This window comes from Triturus cristatus, chromosome 2_1, assembly GCF_964204655.1.
Source record: "Triturus cristatus chromosome 2_1, aTriCri1.1, whole genome shotgun sequence".
Taxonomy (NCBI): Eukaryota; Metazoa; Chordata; class Amphibia; order Caudata; family Salamandridae; genus Triturus; species Triturus cristatus.
In genome coordinates this window covers 379205039-379230194 of record NC_140581.1, presented here as the reverse complement: position 1 = coordinate 379230194, position 25156 = coordinate 379205039, and positions in this window count along the sequence as shown.

Here is a 25156-nt window from a genome sequence, read left to right as displayed (position 1 = left end):
CTTTCCTGCATTCATCTGCTGACATGTAACACACATCTGACATACAGCTTCAGCAACTGCACGAAACTTCGGATTGTACCATGTCTGCCTGAACACTCGCACCATTGCATCTCTACCAAGATGTACTGCACCATGTATCAATCTTGCCATTGGGTTTAACAGACTTTCCGGTAGCACAGCTTGTCGATCACTCGAAACGCACACATCCACGTCTCCCTTCTCACATACTGCTCGTATCCAGTTATCTCGTTCTTGGTCAGTAACCTCATCCTGTAACCGTTTTAGTTCCTCCCATGTATCGGCCATGGCTAACATCATGCTGAGCTCGGTTCTTTCTTGGCTTTCTCCAGTGTACCCTCCTGTAAATATGCATCCTTGTTCTGCACAGAAACGAGCAACTTCATCCGCATAATTATTTCCCAGCGAAACGAAGTCACTCCCTTTACTGTGGGCAGAACACTTGACAACCGCAATTTCCTTGGGACACTGTAATGCTTCCAACAATTACCTCACATATTCCCCATTTCTAATGGGCGAACCTGAAGATGTCATACATCCTCTCTGTGACCACAACTGCCCGAAGTCGTGAACCACACCAAAACCGTACTGACTGTCAGTGTAAATCGTTATCCGGATCTGATCAGCAGCCAAAACAGGCACGGGTCAAAGCAATGATTTCAGCTACGTGTGCGAAGTGTACTCCCTCTAAGCAAGCAGCTTCAACCACTCCTGTGATGGTACATACAGCAAACGCTGCTCTCAATCGACCAACATCGTCTCTTAAGCATGAACCGTCCACAAAGAAAATTTCATCAGGGTCAGGGAGCGGTTCATCAACAATGTCTGGTCTCGGTTTGGTGCATAGTTCAGTCACATCGAGACAACCGTGATCCTCACAATCTTCACCATCTGCATTTGGAATCAGCATCAATGTTGCGGGATTCAAAACAGAACACCTCTTCAAAGTCACATTTTCTGCAGCCAGTATAACTTGCTCATAGCGTGTTAATCGATTAGGTGAGGTGCTGTGTTTTGGTCCTCGTCATCAACAATTCATCAGAGTGTGGCACACAAACTGTAAGTGGATGTCCCATTACAATACTCTTACATCTTTCAATACTGACACCTGTTGCAGCAACGGATTTAAGACATCCGGGCAACGCAGAAGCTACTGGATCTAGAGTAGCTGAAAAGTAGGCAACTGGTCTACGGACACCTCCATGATTCTGAGTCAGAACTGACAATGCACAGCCTTCTCTCTCGCAACAGAACAATGTGAATTCCTTGTTGTAATCAGGCATTCCCAACGCTGGAGCACGACACAGGGCTTCTCTCAGCCTTAAAAATGACATCAAGCAGTCATTGTCCCATGGTACCGGATCACTCACATCTTTGTGCGTCAGCCGTTGTAAAGGCTTCGCTTCAAAGGAGAAGTTGGGAATCCATTGGCGACAGTAGCCAACCATCCCCAAGAACATTCTGACTTCTCTCTGGGTAGTAGGCACAGGCATATTCATAATAGCCTCAATGCGATCTGGTGACAACTTTCTCTTGCCCTTCTCAATTCTGTGACCCAAATACTGCACTTCACTCAGACAGTACTGCAATTTGTTTGGGGACACCTTGTGTCCATTCTCTGCCAAATGATTCAGTAAAGCAATGGTATCAATCCTACAAGTGTCTTCTGTTTCTGAGGGAATGAGCAAGTCATCAATGTATTTCACCAGAACGGAGTTCTGTGGCAACACAAGACTCTCAAGATTCTTCTTCAGGATCTGATTAAAGATCGATGGACTCTCTGTATACCCCTGAGAGATACGACACCATGTTAACACACGGTTCTCCAGCCGGAAAGTAAAAAGAAATTGTCTTTCCTCATGGAGTGGGATCGAGAAGAATGCTTGGCACAGATCAATCACTGTAAACCACTCAGCTTCACATGGAATTTGAGATAGGATCACAGATGGATTCGGTACCACCAGACAACATGGAACAACTATCGAATTGACCTTTCGCAGGTATTGTACGATCCTGAATTTCCCACTTGGTTTCTTCAGTCCCATGATAGGTGAATTACATGGGCTACCCATGATCTCTTTTAGAATTCCCTGCTTGATCATAGACTCAATTACAGGCTTAATCCCTGCAATAGTCTCAGGTGACAAATTATACTGGGGTGTCCTAGGGAATTCTGCGTCTGGCTTGACCTGAATCTTCACTGACTCCACAGGCTTGATCAATCCGATCTCCTCTCCACTGAAGTCCCACATATCAAGTGACACAGAATCCCTCAAGTCAAGTGGAAGTTCCTCCACTGTCAGCGCTGGGTACATTTCTATACACATGTGCTGATTTGCAACCTTAAAGGTCGCATCATCATCCTTTGTGTGTACTTCAACTCCCTTTGGTGTGCAATAGATGGTGCAATTCAACTTGCACAACAAATCTCTTCCTAACAGGCAAACTGGGCTTGAGTCACACACCACAAACTGGTGTCAATCTCTGAAAGTTCCTATTCTCACAGGAATTGGCTCTGTCAGTGGACTGGTCAATTTCTTATTTGCTACACCAACAACTTGGATCGATTGTCCCGAGAGGGGTAGGTTAGGGACTACTGCTGATCTTACAGTAGACCGGGTAGCACCAGTGTCAACCAAAAAGGTGGTAGGGTGACCATCAACATCTGCTTCTACAAATTTTCCCCTCTGGTCTACCTCCAAGACTTCTCCAAGTGTGCAGTCCTCCTCCCCTCTCAGGCACCGTCATGCCAACGGGTCTGGACTGAACTCCTCACACCTTTCGAACAAGGGCATATGTTGATAAGTTCGAACTCCCTGCTGAACACTTTGAACTCTGGGTGGCTGTGGAACTTGCACCTGCGGATTAGTGGTCCCCCCGTTCACCAATCTTGGTCTAATCACTGTGGGTACTACCTCAGGTACAGGTACCTGAGCTATCTCTACTTCTTGTTGCACCTGATTTATGGGGTTCAGAGGACACTCACGTTTCCAATGTCCAACCTGGTGACAAAGATGACATGCAGTGGTCTTCTTCAATGTCGCCACATCCATTCCTGTCTTAGGATCAACTGACTTTGGTCTTCCCTGACTCTGGGCATTCTGATTTCCTCCTTGGTTATTTCCCTGCTTCCTTCCTAACGTTCCTCCACTAGGCTGAGCTTGATCTGTTTTGCATCTGTACAAGCATCAACTTATCCTTCAACTTCCTGTGCTTCGATTCTATCTCATCACTACAGTACCTGGCATACCGCAAGATCTCATCTACAGGCTTATTCTGCCAGCAAATTAGATGCTGTTGTATCATGAGACTAACCTCTAGTCTCAACCCCAATGCAAACTTCGAAACAAATTGTCCCATGTCTTTAGTCTCTAAGGCATCTAATCCACTGTACTGCTTGAAGGCCTGCAAGAGTCTTTCATAATACTCATGCACTGTCTCTTTTGCTTCTTGGACTGTCCGATCTATCTTAACCCAATCAATATCCTGAGGTGAGATTTTCGACTTCAACCATGTAATCACTTGCTCAAACTTCTTCATGACTATGGGTGACGTACCATTCGAAACAGGATCTCTTTCGGGCTCTGCAGTTGGCCATTCAACAGCAATTTTACATGCAGACCATAAATCGCATGGAACCACAAGGTCAAACAACATATTCAGATCGATCCACAACACCTTCGAGATCTTAACAAACCGATCAACCTGCTTATACCACTCGACGGGCTTCTCCCGCAAGCAGGGAAAATCATTTGTAAATGCAGCTAAATCACCCCTACTCCAAGGCACATGCACGTATCCTCCATTCTTTACCTCTCGTAAAGGAAAATGTTCTACATCCCCCCACCTGGAGGTGGCGTCTCTCCTATCGTCATTTTAGAACTCTTCCTCTTAGACCACCTTTCTTCCCATTTGTCAAGCATGATCCATGCATGGATTGCTATAATCAAATCCTTGATATGAGTCCTCAATCCCATGACCCTTTTCTCTTCCAATTCTTGGTCACTATATTGCAACCTATGGCTTCCCTGGAGTGACTTCGTTTTAGACAGATCCACCTCATACCTTTTAGCCAATTCTGACAATTTCTCATGTGCAGTTCTTGCTTTACGAGTCACATCTTTCGCTACGAAAAGTAACTCATCTTGTTCATACAAGTATGTCCTTTCAAGAGGCAAATTTCCACTTATTATCTCATCTACTTCTGCTTTCAACCTTACTACATCCAACATTCTCCCCTTCAAGGCTCCCTTCAATATTTCTCGACAACCTGCCTCATTCCATTCATCCTACTCGCAGTCCTGTTCTCGAGGTCTAATCCCTTCTGCCATGCTCCTAGAAACTGAACTATTTCCTAAATTGCCTTGATCCTCACTTTCTACTGTTCTCTCACTTTGATTCTGATTCCTCACAGGCGGTGCCCACATCCGCAAATCTGATCTTGACTCGACCAAAGACCTTGGTCTCACTGACCTCACATCCACCTGTCCCCTAGAGGAGTCTGCGGTGGATGGCAATCGGATACTTCATTCTATAGGTTTTGGAGTCTGCTCCATTCCGCTCACTGTTCCATTTCCCTCTACCACACTCCTCGATCCTACAGCTGACTGCGCTAAACTACCAACTCTCTCTTAGTCTGGGTCGTAAACTGAGACAATGGGTCCAATGGAAACCGGTACCTTTAAAGCATCCGGCAACCTCACACCTCTCCCAAACTCAGTGTTTGCTACGGGCTGATTTCTCATGCCCTCAGTTCCTGTCGAGATTTTCCCTTCTACTCTCACCTCTGACTGAGTCTGTAATCCACTAGTCCCTTCTGCTTGAGCCGACTTTCCTTCGTAAGAATCTGGGTTATATGGAGGTGGTCTCTCGGACAACAACCTCTCTACTAGACTGTCATCTGTATCACTGTCATCGTCATCCACACTCTTTGCCTTAGCGCTGTCTGTCTTTTCCAGTAGTGGGTACAACCTGTCTCCCTCTATTGTTTCTACTCTCCACCTCTTCTCTTGTGCATCCCACCTCGCGTCCTGGAATGCCTTAATTGACTTCTTCACCCTTTCCTGACTTCGATCTCTTTTCCTGTCATGCGCTGCTCTAATCCATGCATGCAATGCCTCAAACTGAGTTGGTCTCGGCAGAGGTCGCAACGAAGACATTACAGATTTCAACTGATACAACACCTCCTACCTGAAAGTACCGTATCGCGGGAAAGCCAGTTCTCCCTCACCATGAGTCATTTTATGCCAATTTTCAAGCCTAATTATAGTATGCAATCCCACATTTCTTGCCATATAATGCGCCTGAGTATCCTTGGGAGGGGCTTCTTCTCCCCCTCGAGTAACCACATGCTTGTCACCTCTACATAATTCTCGGAAACTCTTAAAACATTTCATGCTTAACATATTTTCCAATCACACACAGTGTTTTCGTTCTCTTCCTGATGTCAATCCACCAATAGCATCGCGACTCACACCAACCGACCTATTGCAGCGCAACACCTTCTGACGTCACACTTCCTCCGCTCGCAGCAGTTCCCCTCCTTCACAATTCACGTCTCACCCTTGCATTCGTCCCATTCACACGCTGAAGCAATTATCTGTCCACGAAACGACCGGACAATCACTTCTCTGACTGTCTCCGACAGTCTCTCGAAATTGTTGACCTCAACTGGCAACTGGCTGTCCTCGAAAACGACCGGACAATCGCCTCAACTGATAGGTTTCAATCGCTCACAGTTCCACGTACGACAACCCACGACCAGCATCGGTTACTCACACACTCACACATTCGCACCCCCTATCTCGGACCGGGTAATCGATGACGTCTCACGATCCTCTTTCGGTGGTCAACAAAATCTACCTTGGGTGTCTTCTACACCACAATCACTTAAGCTACTCGTCGAGCCTAAGATTTTCCCGGGCTGCGCGTGCTCACAGCCTGACAGCCTGATCTCGCAGTCACTCACCACTCACTCCAACTCCGCAAGACATCACACAATCAAATCAACACCACAATCTACAAAACATCTCACCCTATTCATACTCACTCCTCCACGAACTGCTGCTTTCCGCCGCACCGCTACTCTCCATCAATCTCCATCAGCCGCCGTCGTCCGCTGCTCACCATCCGATGGGTCACCATCACTTGAGTTCTATGGGCCTCTAAAATCTCTTATCTTAATCTAGATCTCCCTTCACTCTCAGAGATAACCATCCTACTCTGCTACCAACTGATGAAGCCGGATTCTTGCCTACCTTTCAATTACCAGGAATCCTCTCAGGTCGCCAGGATCTTTTTATCTGCTAAATAGTGTAGAGGGGAGAAAATCCAATTCTTAATACATAATCACCAGAATCAGATCTCATTTCTAAAGAACCACTGACTCCGAATCTAAATTTTAGGATTTTATTACAACCAAAAATAACTGCACATACAAACACCTCAATATAAGGTGAAGAAAATAAATGGGCACTAATACAAAGGAAATTCTACGCAAGAGTCTCATTCGACACAGAATAAGAAGAAGAATCAATTCCAATAACATCAATAGCGTGAAGATTAGTCCAAGCTCTACATTAGAAATCATTAGCTGAAAAAGGAAGAAAACAGTTAGTCTTTCCCTACACTATCCCTAAGATGACATCCCTACTTAGCAATTCCCTCCCAGGCAAGAGAGTAAATAGGTGTCAGAAGTGAAGACTTCCTTAGAAGCCCATTCACTTAGTCAGAGCTCATTCTAAAATGCTCCTTCTAGCTCCCCATCTAAACCTCAACTGCTCAACCCTCGGGGCACTGTCCCTAATACAAAATCCAAAAAACGTAGAACACGCCCTTCGGCACACCTCTTCAGCCAGGTCTTCTTCCAGTACTTTTCCAATGAAATTTGTACTCCATCCAACGGCGGTTAGCTTGACCTTGGATCCCAGACACCTTCTCCGCTGAAAGTATAATCCGTAAATTCCAATGTACTCCCCTGTTGGCTTCTCATACCATCCCAACTCCCAAAACAAAGACCTAGTCTCTCTAACGAGCTAAGGGGCATATCAACAACAACCGGCGATGATTATCGCAAAGCGCATTTAGCGCTAGGATAATTATCGCCGGCTAGCGTAAATTTTTATCGCTGAGATAGCGTGCTATTAGCAACGCTTATCTCAATAACGATAAAAATCCTCACGCTAACAGGCTAACGTGAGATTATCGCTGGAAACCCAGCGATAATCTCACGTTACCTTGTTGATAGGGACAGGCAAACTTAGCCATGATATCCTCCTTCCATAGGATATCATGGCTAAGTCAGAAAAATACCAGATGTAAAAAAGCAGCGTTAACCGCGGTTAGCGCTGCTTTTTTTGTCTCTAACAGGGTTAGCGATATTCTTGATAATAGGAGAAATGTCGCTTAGCGACATTTCTCCTATTATTTTACTCTGGAACGCCCCCTTTGCATCTCATTAGAGATGCAAGGGGAAGCGTAGAGTAAAAGGGTGCTAACATGCGAATTTTCATGTTAGCACCCTGTGGTTGATAGGGTGCTAGTTTTATCTCTGCTTTTTTGGCTTTTAAAGGCAAAAAAGCAGAGATAAAGCCCTTGTTGATATGCCCCTAAATGTCCTTGCACCTGCAACAGAAACATGAGAACGAAAAACTTTTCACTTCTCTAAGATATTCCATTCTCCTGAACCCAAAGCCTTTACTAAGGGAAATCATTTTCGGCCTACAACGTTAGCTAACATAAGAAATGAAAAGGCCTTTCTCTTTAAACGTATATATGATCAGGCCTTTACACTGTTAAACACACTCCTAAATCACACTTTAAGCATTAGTTCATTATTCCTTTATACATGAATAAGCAGTCTACACGTGCAACTTTAACATGGCCCACATTTAAACTAATACATTGCATTACATGAAAACTAATCATTATGCATGTTCTAAAATACATTTGCAATGATCTGCGACATTACTTTTCATGAAAAGCATGGTTACATTTCTAATCACACCTATGTTAAGCGACTCTAGTGATACAATTTCTATGTCACACCTAAACTACTTCAATTAATATGTGGGTGCGGACTAACAGTGAATATGATGCACCGCTACAAATTTCAGAATAACGTGGCGCTCTATCATTACCAATGAGCAGTACATTTCCATAGGTGCCATTCTCGAAAAGAAGTAGGAGTCATGCTTGGCAATGACATTGATGAACAGGCCCAGGTGGTTCACAGTTGCCTCTACGTTCATTGAGTGTGTGTGCTTCCTGTTCTTGTATATATGAGCAGTGTCCGCAGGAGGCACAAGTTGCACGTGTGCAATCAATTGCCCACAACACATGCGTAAATCCAGCAATGGCATAGAAGCCTTGCTTGTTGTCAAGTTGTTTTTGCGCAGTGTTGGGGAAGTGTAGGTGCTGCGGAGTCAAGCTGATGATGGCATCCAAGAGACGGATGCCTGGGACATTCCTTCCACTCTGGCAGTGGTGGGCTGAAAGGTGCCTGAGGCAAACATGTGCAGCACAGCAAATAGCTTGGTCTGAGGAGGGATGTTCGTGCAGCGCTGGGATGGTGCCTGCAGCCTTGGCGCTATCTGAGCGAGTAGGCGTAGTATGAATGTCCAGTAGTGGGCTATCACATCCTCTGGCCAGAGGTGTATCAGGGTGATGCATTAGCGGTAGACCCGCTCTCTTCTGCGGTGCTGGTGGCGGTGGTGGCAGTTGTGGTGGTCTTCTTGGAGCTCCAAGCTGCAAGAGTGTTACCTCCATGGCATTGTTGAGAAGGCCAATGAGGGTCTGGGATTGTCTCCCTTATGTACAGGTGTGTTTGCACCATTTTTTAGGCCTGATATTTTCTGATCTTAAAAACTTGCTGCTAACTGGACTTAGCGTAAGTATTGGGGGGTTATCACCAGACAGGAATTTTATTGGAAATATCACAATGTGGGGTTAGCTGCAGTTTTTTTCACGGGAACGCCCACCTTGCATCTCGTGTTTGTTAAGTCCCGCTAACAGAAGTGGTGATCTTGAAAATTAAAGTTTACGCTGGAAAAGTGCAGCTAACTGCAGTTAGCTGCAACTTGTAAATATGACGATAAAGAAAGCCACCTTAACATCAAAAAATTGGCACTGCGGGGGCATTAAGTTCTTGTAAATATACTCCTTTGGGTTATTTGCAGTCCTATCCTGTAAAATGAAGGTGGTGGTTTTTGTGGCTGTACAATCAAGGTTTGTTTTTGGAGGAACCATTGGTAACTCTGTGGTTCTGACTTGGTAGAAGGAGAAGATCACCGCATACAGCAAGAGGCAGAGGTAGATGTGGAGTAACAGGTGATTATTAATGAAGAGAAAGAGGTATAGCACTGTAAGTGCCTCAAAGAATCAGTCTTCTGACAGTTCTACTCAATTCAAATGGGGGAGATAAAAGTCAATGCAAAGCTTGTAACAATCTCTCTTAGCCAAAAAGTGATATCGCATGTTACATACAAGCAGTACTCATTTGGCCCAATGTGCATGAAACAAAACATACAATCCTTGCACTCCACACAATGTGCTAGTGCTCAGAGGAGACATGAGGTTGAGCTTCAAGAGGCTGAGGCAAAAACATCAGCCAAAAATACAATTACTGTAACCCCCCCCAACCTGGGCACAGTATCATGCACCTCCATTTGCTCCGAGTATGTCGGCTGCTGTCTTATACCTGCACCTGGTTCAGCTGTGTCAGTGGACCTTCTCAGACAGGACACACATATAGTGGATGCGTACGCCAGTACGTCCACTTATTGTTTATTATGCCACACTGTCATTGTGGCAGGGGAGAAGGACTTGAACATACATCAAGAGCAAGTGTTAGCTCATAGGTGCCCTCCTCAGCATCATTAGGTTTTTTCCACTCTTGTTTGTTGGCTTGGTTTATTTAATTCATTTTGGGGGGGATTTAGTTGGTAACGTTCACCTGTTCGATTTCCTGGAGGGAAAAATGACAGGAAAAAACACAAAACAAAACATGTTGTGCATGCCTCAGAGTGCACGCACAACTGTGCACTTTTGGGGGGCACATAACGTGCCCACCCTCATTGGGAGCTTTGGCCAGGGGCCTACAGGGGCCCCCATTACATGCCTTTCCGGCAAGCATTTGATGGTGGGATTACCGCCATGAAATGCTTGGAGGAAAGGCAGTCCGTATTCGGCATGGTGGCACCACCCCAGCAGACCACTGCCTTTCCTACCGCCACCCCGTTGGTATCCAGGATCCTCGCTGTGATGGCAGTCTTCTGTCGAGCTGCAGGTGGCCCCACCACCACCATCATAATTTGGCAGTCGGACTGCCGAGGTGGTGATGGTCGGACTGCCACAATGAGTATGGCAGTCGGATCGCAGCCACAAGTCCCAGGACCGCAGTACTCAAAATAATGCCGTAAGTGTTGATCCAAGATCCAACATTTGGTCACACAGCGATATAATTTTTTATTTTTTTTAAATGAAATAGATCTGCAGTCAGCTATTGGTATAAACACAAATCTATCAAACTCTGTAACAGAGGTGCTTGACTCTAAACAATGCAACCATTCATGTTCCCAACAGTATTTGAGACCAAAGAGGTCAAAAGTTGGTTGTGTTTTGTTAGCTATTATTTTTAAAACAGACATATAGAATTCCTGAGCATCTTGTTACTCATTGATACAAAAAATGAACAGCACCTTTACATTTACTTACCATATCACTTACTCCACTAGTACAATGACATTTGTGATTCTGTGGTAGATTTGTTTGTTCACTAATGGTAAGTATGAAAGTAGATTGACAATAACGTTGCTATAGCACTTAATGTCATTAAAACAATTTAAAGTGATGTCCTGTGATTGCCGTGCATTTAAGTTTTTCTTTTTTGGTTGGGCTAAATCTTCATTGTGATTGATGTTTAATGTAGTATTTCCTTTGAAAGATAGCTTAGGTTTTTAAAAAATAGGATATTTCACAAGATGTGGAGTGTCCTTGTTTCGCAAATGATTGTATTTGCTAACACAGTTAGTATCTGCAGTAATTCTTCTTATCAAGATCAATAATATATATAGTCCAGATATTTTTTTACAAATGAGAAAGTTACATATGCCATCAATTTTTTTAATAAAGTAGAATCAATATTAATGACTTCATAATCCATACTTCGTCCTTGTCCTTTGTGCATCGGCACAACATAAGCCAAAAAAAGAGGAATCAGTTCTCTTTGAACATTGTGGGCCCGATTCACAGAACTAACTTAAGACAAAATCCTAAACTTACTACCATTTTGATATTCACAGAAGGCACTTACTCATTTTGGTATTCACAGAAGGCACTTACTCATTTCGGTATTCACAGAAGTTAGGAGTCCTAACTTTAGGACTCCTAAATGCTTTCTGTGAATACCGAAAGCCTTAAAATTAAGATTTTTCTCAGTTTAGTAGTAGTATAGTTAGGACTCCTAACTTTAGGACTCCTAAATGCCTTCTGTGAATACCGAAAGTCTTAAAATTAAGATTTTTCTCAATTTAGTAGTAGTAAAGTTAGGACTCCTAACTTTAGGACTCCTAAATGCCTTCTATGAATACCGAAAGTCTTAAAATTAGGATTTTTCTCAGTTTAGTAGTAGTAAAGTTCAGATTCCCTTCCGACCAACCCCATCAAAATGGGTTGGTCGGAAAGGAATCCGAACGGGAAATTCCGATGCGGTCGAAAGGGCTCCGACCGATGGTCAGAGCTGTTCCCAACCGCATCGGAATCGGGCCCTTAGAAGTAAAGGACTCTTCTAATATTTCAAGTATTCCTTGATGATTTCCCAGTAACAAAGGGCCAGATGTACGCAATTTGCAACACTGTTTTATGATTCCCAATGGGGTCGCAAATTGCGAGGCTCATTAATATTTGCAAGCCCATTGTAAATGCCAACCCTCCCAGGGATGGTGGCCTGCTGGGCTCAGCAGACCACCAGGTCTGGGACTGCTTTTCATTAAAGCAGGTTTCTTTTTTGCAATGCAACCTGTTTTTCTTAAAGGAAAACGGGATGCATTTAAAAAAAAAAAAAAAAAAAAATTCTTGTTTCCCTGGGACAACTGCCTGTCCTTCCCCTTTGCAAATGCATTACCACCTACTTGAAGTAGGTGGTAATTGCGAGTGGTTTACGACCGCAACTGTGGTTGCAAAACATTAGTACATTGTTTTGAGACTCGCTATTTGGAAGAGAACGCCCCTTCCATATAGCGAGTCAGAAAACCTATTTAGCGAGTCGCAAAAGAATTGCAACTTGCTAAATATGCTATGCACATGGCCCTATATTTTGTTGCATGCGCAAACGGGTTTGCAAACCTGTTTGTGCATGCAAAAATGGGTCGTACATCTAGCCCAGAATCTCTTACAAATTATATTACATTCTTCACTCTTCCTTTCTTTCTGTAAAATTGGTCTTGGAAATCCAAAGCAACATTTGGAGTAATGTTTGGATTAGATCTTATATTTTCATATGCTGAGTTTACCACAATTATGTGATTTAAATCGTAAAACTTGGTCAAATCGTTTTTTGTTTGTTGTTTGTTTGGGATAGCACAATTAACGTAATCTTCAATAAAATTTCAAATTGATTCATCACAGTGGTATCCAAACTTAGAGGCATATTTTATCTACAAAAGCATATGAATGTGTGGTGCATCTCTTGCTTGATATTCTTTTCTCTCCACAAAATCCAGTACCTCTCCAATAGGATTTTTCTTTTTGTTGGTTAAGTAATTAAGTACAGTTCGAAATTTGTGGTTGAAATATCTGCCAACATTTGCAGGATACAAAGGTCATAATTCAGCTGTAGTTTTTCAGTTAATGCCTGCAGTAACTGTGTTTGCTTTCAGTAGACATTGATACAAGCCATCCCATGTGTACCCAGCACAGCTTAAAGTAATAAACCAAGCAGGTGGTCCTAAATGTCTGATCATATATTTCAAATCTCCATGTCTTCTAAAGCAATGTTCATTGGTCCCTCGCTGGCAAACCATAATGTTGATCAAGTTATATTCCAGATTCTCATCATTGTTGGGCACCTTTTCAACAAGTACCTGTGCTGTTATATTACTAAAACTAGTTCTAGTTCACATGACAAGTGCAATAGCATAAGACTTTACAGAAAGTAATAGTAGAGTGAAAATGTAAAGAATATTTTAACAAAAGTGTGGATCCTCAGAATATAATCTTGTTACTCGATACTTCAATGCAGAAATTTGCAATGGATGATCATCATATCATCTACCTTTCCCAGTGGGGAACAAATGTGGATAACATCCTGCTTTTAGTGCTTTTCCACACACTAATTGGTTCTCCTCTGGCTTTCTTCGTCTGATGGAGTTCTATGGCATCACCCATCATGCCTCTAGAGTGTAGTGGGTTTATACTGTAAAGGTCGTATATTTGTTCAGCTTCCTACGCGATAACATATTGAAATTGTCCTGCTGTATATTCTTTTTGAAGTGAAGAGTATGTAGAGGAAATACAATTATTTATGTCCAAACCTTTATCCTACATGTTGTTTTGTTGAAGGCAATTAATTGCTTTTTGAACTTTGTCAATCCTTGTTAATTGTTGCCAATTTTTTTAATCTTTTGTATGTACTCCATTAACTAAAATGAGCAAAACTTCCTCTATATTCTGTTCAATTCCAAGGGTGGTTATGTTTTTTATTTTTAAATCTAGTGGTAGGAAAACAATGTTTCCTTTGATTGCGCGTACTAATTCACTGAGCTCAAATCCTCCAGATTTTGTTGCAGTCTAATAATGGTTTGTAAGGGATGGACAGTTTGCATTAGAATGTTTTCAACTAAATTTAGTTGCCGTAAATCTGAAAGAATTGGGCAAAGATCCAAATTGTTATCATTTGCATGTGAAGGTCTAACGTTATGAGACTGTATTCCAAAAGATCGTATTTTTTCTCTGAAAATAACAACGGTCTCAGAATAACAAATTGAATGTTGTCTTCTATTTCTGTTTTCTCCACTAAATTCATTATTTTTCATTGCTTCTCATAATGTGTCCTTCAGCAACAGATGCAAATCTGATTAGGAATTTCAGAATTGGTTTCTTGAAATCGAAGGATAACTATTTCGCAATTAGATAAGTCCAATAATGGACTGTGTGATTTATTGTCAAAGTGAAGGGGCAATTTTGTTGTTATAGAGTAATTACAAGTAATTGGATTGACTGTAATGTGTAATTTTTAGGTTGAGCATCAGCGCACACGCGCTGTCTGCAAGACCTATTGCTTTCACCAAAACCACGTTATTCCTGTCTGCTACTTACCATTGGTTCGGTCCTGCGTCACTCTTTTTTGCTGCCCTCTCACTCAGCCATAGTTCACTTCCGGTCAAAACGAAGGAGCACCGGCCAAGCATAGTCTTCTTACTCTCTGTTTTTTCATCTGTGTTCTAGAGAACTTTTTTTTTAAAAGTTGCATTATGGCCGTCGCTCCAACACAAACGCAGTAATTTCCATAACCAGACGGTGAGTGGGCACGTACTTTGCAACTAGGGTTCAATGTGGCATTTATGTAAGTGGAACTTCGTATTTATTTATTTTTTTAGCAGTTTTATATAGCGCAAACTCGACTTGTATGAAAGCGCTTTACATGGGCACCCGTTGCATTACAGACACATATTCCCTTTACAGGTACGTAGAGATTAAGGGGCATATCAGCAAGGCGAGGCGATAGAATTATTGCTGCTTTTGCGGTCGTTTTCGGCCGAAGAGCGGCAATAATTTTATCACCTAATTAGCAAGCTCACGCTAACGTGTGAAAACTTGCGTTAGCGTAGGAATTCCTAACGCCCAGCTTTGCATCTCTAATGAGATGCAAAGTGGGTGTTCCTGACCTGACATGACAGAAGAAATGTCGCTAAGCGACATTTCTCCTATCATCAAGCCCCATGCTATAAAGCATAGCGGCAAGAAAAGTAGCGATAACCCCTGTTATCGCTACTTTCCTTACGCCTGCTTCAGGACTGACTTAGCCATGATATCCTATGGAAGGTGGATATCATAGCTAAGTTTGTGAGTCCCTATCATCAAGCTAACGCCACATTGCGTGAGATTATCAGCGATAATCTCACGTTAGGCAGTTAGCGTGAGGATTTTTATCGCTTTTGAGATAAGCGTTGTGTTATAATCTCGTGCATGTTCTCGTGCTTGTTCTGTTCCATGTTGGAACAGATGCGCGCTACGAATGTTTGCGGGGCTTGAAGAATGCGGTGGGGAGGCAGTTGGTTGGGTGTACTTGAAGAGGCAACATCTTTGGTCTGTTGGTGGTGCATTTGGAATAAAGCAGTTATTTGGATTAACCCTTGGAGTCCTGCAACTTCTTAACACTGGCGACGATCGGCTGTAGGAGCACCACCAACGTTGGAAGAACCCACGGAGTGATTTAGAATAATCGTCCGAATTCGTAACATGAGTGTGGATGTGAATGGACTTTAGACTCTACATCCTATCGATAACTGGTTCCCTTCAAGTATACAACAAGTCAGACTGTTGCTGTTTATTTTTGCTCGAGGCATTGTGTACTGTGCGGGTAACGGGACAAGCGGCGAGAAACAAAGAAGTAAATAGTCACTGCTGTTTTGAACAGGCAAGTCGATCAAGGAGCTGTGGCTTGTCGAAGGTACTGTGTTGTGGTGCTACAGTGATTTCTAGTAAAGATTCACTCTTACCGCTGTGTTTAACGGTCTCACGGTGCTCGAGCTGACTATCTCCCTGCATGCGCATCAGTCGAATCTTCGTAGACTCGCCCTTCGCGCTTGTGTCACAGCGCATCACACATCACATGGTTTGCCAGCGTGTCACGTCACGTTAGACGTGCCTCCGTTTTAGTAGGTGGTAACCTTGGTTACAGAGGAAGCTTGCTACGGAGTGAAGGAAGAGTCACAAGTCTCGTTTCAAATGCTGTTTCTTCGTGATTGATGGAGATATTAACGTCCTGCATTCATGCTATTCCCTTAGACTGTGATTAAGGCATTTTAGTCAGTTTTTTTTTTTGGATTTGTTTTTTCTCGTGCATTTGCCTTAAAATGTCGTCGACCTCAATGAGCCAGCCACCTGCATTTCTGTGTGAGAAAGGTGAGCCATTACTTCCTTGGAAGCGATGGAAAAATCTTTTTGACTCTTATTTGGTGGCAATTGGGGGGGAAAGATTCTCGGCCATTCGGAAACAGGCAATCCTCCTACATAATTTGGGAGTGGAAGGGCGAAATATTTATGACAGCATTGATGAACTTCTGGTGGGGGATGGATCTGGTGAACCGTCTGATGTTTTTGAAATGTCAATGAAGATGCTTGAGAACTACTTTGGGCCACGCATTAATGTTGTACTGGAACGTCATAAGTTTTTTATGAGAGTTCAGGAACCCAAGGAGAAGGTGGGAAACTATGTAGCATCTTTGAAAACTTTAGCCAGAACATGTGATTTTGGGGATTTGACGGAATCACTGATCCGCGATCAGTTAGTCAGATGTACAAATAGTAACAGAGTCCAAGAAAAGCTCTTATCAAAGAACACGTCCCTACGTGAAGCTATTGCGATTGTGGAAGGCATGGAAAATACTTCAGGTTGGGTAAAAGAGATGAAGGAGCATAAGACTTCCACGGACTGTACTTCTACCCCCAGCAGCATTCATGAAGTTACAACCATGGTTCAACAACCAGTTGCTGGAGACAATTTTGGCAAAGTTTCTCAAGTTCCTAAGGCAAAATTCCAAATTGATCGTAGCAAAATCAAATGTTATCGTTGTGGGAGTTCAAATCACTCTGCCAATTTTCAGAATTGTTTTGCAAAATCTGCAACTTGTTTAAAATGTGGCATGAAAGGCCATTATGCCAGGGTTTGTAAGTCTTCTAGCAAGGTTCAATGTCTTGAGAATGATGAATTTGTCACATCCGGTCCAAGGATGGTTGTTTCTAGTGTTAGGAGTGATGGTATTGTGGATGCTGATCCCATATTTATGCCTGAGTGTGATGTTGTGATTGGGGGGCAAAGTTTTGTTGTATTAGCAGATTCTGGCTCTCCATTCACAATGATTGGAGAGGAGATTTGGAACAAATCTTTTCCTGACATTACGTTACTTGATCCGGATATTAATCCTGTTAGCTATGGGGGGGTCACGTATAAATGTTTTTGGTTACACGATTATGGGCATATTTTTCAAGGGCCGTGAGACTATTGGTAAAATCTATGTGGCACAGAGGGGGGATAATCTGTTGGGTTGGAAGCATCAGAGGGATTTGGGTATTATACTGAATCCTAATGCTCTTAAAGCAGCTGATCAGGTCATGCTTATTGACTGCATTCCCAATTCCAACAAGCTTTTTGAAGAATTTCCCCAAGTTTTTACAGATGAGTTGGGTCTTTTGAAAGATTTTGAACATCGCATCATCCTGAAGCACAATGCAATACCATGTGTGCATAAGGTTCGGAAAGTACCGAACATGATGATGGATCCTCTTTAAAAAGAGTTGGATAGGCTAGTGGGTTTGAAGATTATTGAGGAGATTGAATCATCTGAATGGTTGGCTCCGGTAGTTTTGGCTCCCAAGGACTCTGGAAAGAGTATTCGTATGTGTGTGGACCTCAGAGGTCTGAACAAATGGATATGGGTTGACCGCCAACCGTTACCCAACATTAACGAGTCCTTATCTATGCTGAATGGTGCGAAGGTTTTTTCTGTTCTTGACTTGTCATCGGCATACCATCAGGTACCTCTTCATGCTGATTCTAAGCATCTGACGTCCTTTGTAACTCCATTAGGTGCATTCAGATTCGTCAGGATGCCCTTTGGTTTGGTATCGGCTGCGGCTTGCTTTCAACGAATTATGAAGTTGGTTATTGGTGATATGTCAAATGTCATCTTTTTCCAGGATGATATTCTGGTTTATGGAAAAGATGACTCACAACATGACACTATTCTAAGAGTGGTTCTATCGAAGCTAGCGAGTAAGGGTCTCACAGTCAACAAACTGAAGTGTAGAATTGGAGTGTCTTCAGTTACATATCTGGGGCATGTAATTTCTGGGGAGGGCATTCAACCTAAACTAGAATTAGCTAGAAGCATTGTTGAAGCTCCAACTCCAATGGATAAGGAGCAGGTTAGATCTTTCTTGGGTCTGGCTGAATTTTATGCTAAGTTTGTTAAAGGATTTGCATCTGTTGTTGAGCCTATAAGAAATTTGCTTAAGAAAGGCACTCAATTTGAGTGGAATGAAACCTGTGAAGTTGCTTTTGGAATTGTTAAACGTTCCATCAGTCAGTTACCCAGTTTAGGCCATTTTGATACCAACAAGAGAACTATCTTACCACTGATGCGAGTTTGGCTGGTTTGGGTGCAGTACTGTCCCAAGTAGAGAATGGGGCGGACAAAGTTGTTGCTTTTGCCTCTCGAGCGTTGAGAAAAGCTGAGCAGCAATACTCTTGTATTGAGAGGGAAGCACTTGCAATAGTTTGGGCAATTAAGCATTTTAAATTTTACCTTTGGGGTATTCCCTTTATTGTAAGATCAGACCATCGCCCTCTTGTGCAAGTTTTCTCGTGTATGGAGAGTGACAGATTGACTCCTAGATTGAAGCGTTGGAGTGAGGGATTGGAGGAGTTCAATTTCCAAGTGCAATATCTACCTGGGTCCTCGAATGTGACTGCTGACTGTCTGTCCAGATTGCCAATTCAAGAACATGAAGATTATGTGGATGTTGAACAGGTATGTGTTTCTTGGGTTAGGGAATCCTCTATTTCCCAGGAAGAATGGGGTCAAGCTATTTCTGAAGATCCTTTGTTTTCTGGTATTAAGGATTTTATCATTAAGGGTTGGCCGGTTCATTGCAAGGATGTGGATCCTGAGCTTAGTCCTTTTTGGTCTGTTAAGGATGAGTTAACTATTGCACATGGGGGGTTGTTGAGAGGTAGTAGATTTATTCCTCCTTTATCCTTGAGACCAAAATTGATAAATTTAGCTCATGAGGGGCATCTTGGAAGGAGTCTCACTAAGTCACGACTTAGGGAGAGATATTGGTGGCCATTCATGGATCGTCAGGTGGAGATTGTGGTCAAAGATTGTCATTTATGTGCGTCTAATGATAAGTCCAAAGTAGTCAACAATGCCCCTTTGTCTCCGGTGGAAGTTTCTAGCCAGCCGTGGACAAAGTTGGGCTTGGACTTAATGGGTCCATTTGATTTACTTGCGCCATCTGAGAGATTTGTTATCCTTTTGGTAGATTATACATCCAAATGGGTATCTACAAAGTGTGTGAGTAATGTCAATACAAAAGTTATTGTGGAATTCCTGAAAGATGAATTTGCTGGGAGGGTGTTCCGAAATATCTAATCACTGACAATGGTGTGCAATTTGTCTCTACTGAGATGGGGGAATTTTTGAATGATTTTGGTATCATTCATCTGAAAACAGCTCATTATTCTCCTCAGGCCAACGGTCTGGCTGAGCGCATGAATCGCGTTGTCAAGGGTTGTGTGCAAACAGCGTTGGATACGAAAACTCCCCTTAAGGATGTTTTGCGTGATACATGGTGGGCTCATCGTACCACGGTGAACCAGGTTATATGTAACTCGCCTTTTTTTCTTCTGCGGGGCAGACATGCAAAGTCAAAGTTGAATCCGTCTTGGTTTCCTTTGCAAGATCTGATTCCTTTGGATGGGAAGAAGGTGGAATCCAGGTTTCATTCTTATCAAACGGAGTATAAAAAATGGTTCGATTTCAAGAATGCTGTTAAGTCCAAGTTATGGTATGTGGGGGAGTGGGTATTGGTCAAGAAACCCAGGTTTTCGGAATTTATGGGTCCATTCATGATTTCTTCTATTCATAAGAATGTGGTTACAATGCAAAATGGTTGTAAGTGGAGCATGTCGAGGCTGGTGAAATACACGGGGCCTGATCCTTCGATGGGGTCTAGTCCTTGTGATGTTTCAGCTTCTGATCAGTCCGGTTTCTCTGCTTCTTCAGGTTGTGATAACTGTCCTAGTACTTCAACTTTTCCTGATCCTGGTCAGGTGCATACCAGGGATCTTTCTAGGAGATTGCGTCGCACTCCTGCAAAGTTCAATGATTTTTATCTGAATACCTGTTAATTGATTTGTGTTTTATTTTGTTGATTTTTGTCATCATTTGATTTTTCTATTGTTATGTAAAGGGGATGTGTTATAATCTCGTGCATGTTCCCGTGCTTGTTCTGTTCCATGTTGGAACAGATGCGCGCTACGAATGTTTGCGGGGCTTGAAGAATGCGGTGGGGAGGCAGTTGGTTGGGTGTACTTGAAGAGGCAACATCTTTGGTCTGTTGGTGGTGCATTTGGAATAAAGCAGTTATTTGGATTAACCCTTGGAGTCCTGCAACTTCTTAACACGTTGCTAATAGCACGCTATCTCAACGATAAAAATCCACGCTAGCCGGCGATAACTATCCTAGCGCTAAGTGCGCTTAGCGATAATTATCGCCGGTTGTTGCTGATATGCCCCTAAGTTATTTGCCCAGGATCACAGCATGCTTGAGCGTTTCCACTGTTAGGCTAGATGCGAACGCTGGTAAGGGAGGAGGAAAGATCCGTGAACTTCCTGGGGGCATGAGTGACTTAAGCAGTCACCCAATTAATTACTCTAGGGTGGGAGGAGCACCAACCGAGGACCTCATCCATGTTTATTGCCGCCCACTCCATCTTTATGCCATTATTACCTCCTGCTCCCCTCAGTCTCCTTTATCTACATGTGGCTTTTCTATGTGAATTCAAACTAAAATGTTACTTTACTTTAAAACAAAAAGCTCAACATTTTTGCCTCTGCAAAGCTTGTTTATAAAACTGTTTGACAGTAATGTTTGTGATTTCAGTTTTGCTGTGAACTTTTTGGGTGTATTCGTGCATTACTAGGTGACTGTTTCATTTTACGTGGGGTAATGCAGAGAAATGTTGAATTTTAATGTACTTAGCCCCTGGGTTTAATTGTACTACAACCATGGAACTCTGCACACAGAAAGGAAAGCTGCGTGTGTGAGTGTGCGTGCGTGCGCTCACTTTAGACTCCTCTGAAATTCACCTGAGACTCGTTACTGGTTGTGAATCACTCTAAGGACTCATCGGCTGCTTTAAAAAACCCGCAGTTGGGTTATCAAGAGATGAAGCACTGTGTGGGAAGACGTTCATCTTTCACTCTCTTTTCCACAATATCACGTGCAGGTGAGTTGCAGTGGCGGCTGGTGACATTTGAAAGTGGTGCGGCATAACATCATTGTCGTACTGCACTGCGGCGGGCGAGCCTGACCAACCTACAGGGGATTCTGAAAAAAGAGGGGACAAACGGTCCACTTCCAAGCAAATTCGAGGAAACAGGGAGGTCAACAAAGCAATTAGTGCTGGGCCCAATAAACACGGATCGTCACTGCACCTCCCCTCCCCTCACCCCACACAGCTTTGCTCCTGTACCTTTACCCAGAGCCACAGAGACCCATGCCCAGACAGTGCCGTGTCCAAAGTGCCCCCATCCTGTCCAGAACCAAACTCAACTGTCCCACCCAACTCAAAGGTAAACCAGAGACTCAAACCTAGCAGCTTCCCATGACACGTGCACACACTCTACAAAGGAAAGAAACACCAAAGCACAAAGCTATCCTATATGTAATCTGTCCCTCTACCACAAACAACCGTTCCCCAAATTCCATTCAACACCCCTCGTCATACCCTGCAACGACGCAACTAGATGGTGGAGCAGGTGGAATTTAAAACTAAATGACATAGTAAGCGCCCGGCAGAGCTGTTCAGAAGTCTGGGATACACACTCTAGCAGAAAACCCCCCTCCCGGCACAAGTGCAACCTTCACACTGTAATCGCCACCATCAAAATGCATAAATCAGCTAGAAGCGACCGCAATGATTAAAAATAGAGTTCAAACAAAGCAAACACACTACATTCAAAGCTTCGATATGTGGAATAAAAGGAGTGCACCCCCTGTTTGTCTCCTGACATCCAGTGAAAATGGATGATGTGTTTGCTAAATATTTATCAAGAAGAAACATTGACTTCTTGCAGGTGCACGTCTGACATCCATCGTTAACAGGCTTTTCTTTACTTGTTTTTCGGGTCATTCTCTCTGCGAGGTAAGAAGAAAGGTAAACATTGTTTAGTGGCTCAGGCTGAGAGCGCATTTTGTTGTAAGAGGATCGGTTTCTTCAGTGGGATGGAGAGAAGGGCTGTGAAAAATACAGCGTGAATGAACTGTGCGTTCTGGGCGACCAGGTGAAACTCGGAGGAAGCGCCCAGCCCTCATCCGTTCACCAGTGTGAACACCTGCTGCTGCAGTCAAAACTTGCCAATACTGATAATGCCTCCAACATTACTTTAAAGGTGCATAGAAATAAAGTCCATGACAACCCTATTTCTCAATTGAATTCTTTCAAATTTATTTCAAAATTCCTTTTAAACTTTTTATTTCAAAGAAAATCAGTTCAAGTTTTCTTCTACATTTTGTAAAACACAATTAACACTAAAACACATTCTTTGTACAAAAAATAATCAAACCTTTTCACCACACTCTCTTCTTCATACAACTCACAGTCCCCATTCACAAACACTTATAACCCACACGTGACTACAGCCATACAACATCAACACGTCCTGGCTACCTAGACTTGTTTGATATTATTTTAAACGCCATGGGTGTAAACCAAACAACAAATAAATAATTTGCACAAAAGTCTTTCAAGCGCACTTCTACCCAGGATAAACAGTTCTTTTGAATTAACAACAACTTTACAGTATACAAAAGCAAAAAGATAGACAAAGGTTTGTTTGGCAAAAAGACAAAAGGTCGACGCGTTTCGAACCCACTTCTTAAGGGGTTCTCTTCAGGACCACAAAAGCTGTAACAGAAAAAATTGAAGATCTTATTGCCCAGATACAAAAACCTGTTTTAAGTACTAATGACCTTATACATACCTTTAAAAATATCTGTAGCCTCACTAAAGAAGTCTCTCTAATATTACAAATAGAAGTGCAATTCCATTCATATACAGGCTTTGCTTTTTTCCTTCCTGGCATATTCTGTAGATATTATTTTTTCTTTCAATTTTTTTCCTTTTCCTTCTGTACTACATTTCTTTGTAAAACTTCATAACAACGTCCCTCAGTAGAGACTGAAAGGACAGAATTAGAGGATTTTAATGTACATCCATGCTTACGTTGTGGCCTTGACAAGCTGAAGGATGGTGACGGTAAGGAATCAGAACAGGTCTATTTTTCTCATTCTTGGCAGGGTGATATTTTTTATTTTTATTGTCAGAATATAGTCTTAGTAACCTCCTGACCAAATCAGTGTTCATGTCCCCTGATTAAGTATCGATATTCAAGGCTAGTTCGTTATGCCAAAATTAATTATATTTTTGTTTTGGCCCGTTTATTACCTTTCTTAGATGAATTTAAGATAGATTGCAATGCTTATGGCGATCATAATCTGCTTAGGGCGAATTTTAAATGGCTTAAGTTCGGGTAGAAACATTCTAACCTGTACTTGGCTTAGCGCCACCTTGTAAATATGGGGAATAGTGCAACGCCACCCGAGTGTCAAAAAAAGTGACGCTCCGGTGTCGCTAGGGGCTTGTATAAATATAAGCTTTGTCAAAGGTGGACACACCCAATGTAGTGTGGTACGGTCAAATGAAGCAATGTTTGGGAACCCACCAAGTGGGTTAAAAGACCCCTCACACACCAACCTGGTTGGTGTCATGCTTCATCATTGGGGCCCCAACCGGGTGGCCGAATGCCTCCCGGTTGTGCTGCGACGCCTGACTACAGCGGAGCTGGTGTAGTGCAAAAATGTGATGTGGTGATAATTAAAAAATACCGCTGAGAATCCTTGCCATTGGAAGATTTATTATTGGCGGCTCAGGGTATTGGTTAAAAAGATATGTGATGCAACTAAATGGAGAAATAATTATCTGTTAGTTGGCTATGTGGTGGGTCTACATGTTTCAGCTCACGAATAAAAGTAGTAAGGAGCTTTCGTCAGGACCAGTGTAAAGTGAGTGGCAAAAGGTGAAGTGCCACGTGGTGAAAAAAATTTAAAAATATGAGTTACCTACACACTCGCTAAGGTGTGTGGAACGCGGTGTCAACACAATAGCGGACACTGCGGCGCAAACCTGTGGGAGAAAACAAGACAGCACACAATACACATGAGAAATCAACATTGGTGCACTGGATGGCAGGCAACATACAAATAGATTTAAGGTGCTGTGAATAATCAAACCTGTCTTCAATGAACGTACCGTGGGTGACACACATACATATGAGGTGTATCATGCTGCTATGCAAAAGAGCGGAGGCAAGACCATTAGGAATGCTAGGTAGTACGCAAAGCGCTCTGTGAACTAGGGGTGCCAAGTGGTAGGTACCGCGGCACTACAAAGGACTACAGGTGAAAATCACACGAACAGCGCCAAGTGATTATGCTGGCAATGGTTGCGGAACCTCAGCATGAGGTGTGTATAAAGTGAGAGGCCCAAAATGCGCTGAAGGAGAGGGGCTGAATATAGCCTCCAAGCGCTAAATGTAAGTGATGGGCACAGGCTCAATAAAACAATGCGCGAAATAGCAGGGGGAGGGAACGGGAAAAGGATAATTACACTATGGCTGAGTGAAGGCGCTATGCAGGAAGCGGGAGGGGGCGCTTCTTACAACAGATCTGTTGGCAAAAGAAATAACAAGATTAGAGAGCGAGGTAGGCAGGAAGGTGACGGTATCCTGCTAGAGCGAGTGTGAGACACCTTACTTGGTTGTGAAGCTACCATCGCCTTGCACCTACTGTGGCCTCCCGAAGTCCCGGATGCTGGCGGACCCCGGGGGAGGGGAGAATAAATAGGGAGGAGCGCCATTGTATACGTGCGTTCATGCTGGCAAGCTAGGGCGTAACCGAGTTAACCGCGCATGCGTGTAGGAGTAGCGTGAGGCTAGCGCGCATGCGCGAAAGGTCGCCAGAGGTTAGGGGCGCCTGCTCGGAAGAGTAGACGGCGTCTAGCGAGCATGCGTGATGGAATCAGACGCGGATGGTGTGAATGGAGCCCAGGATTACGAACTAGCTGAATTTTCTC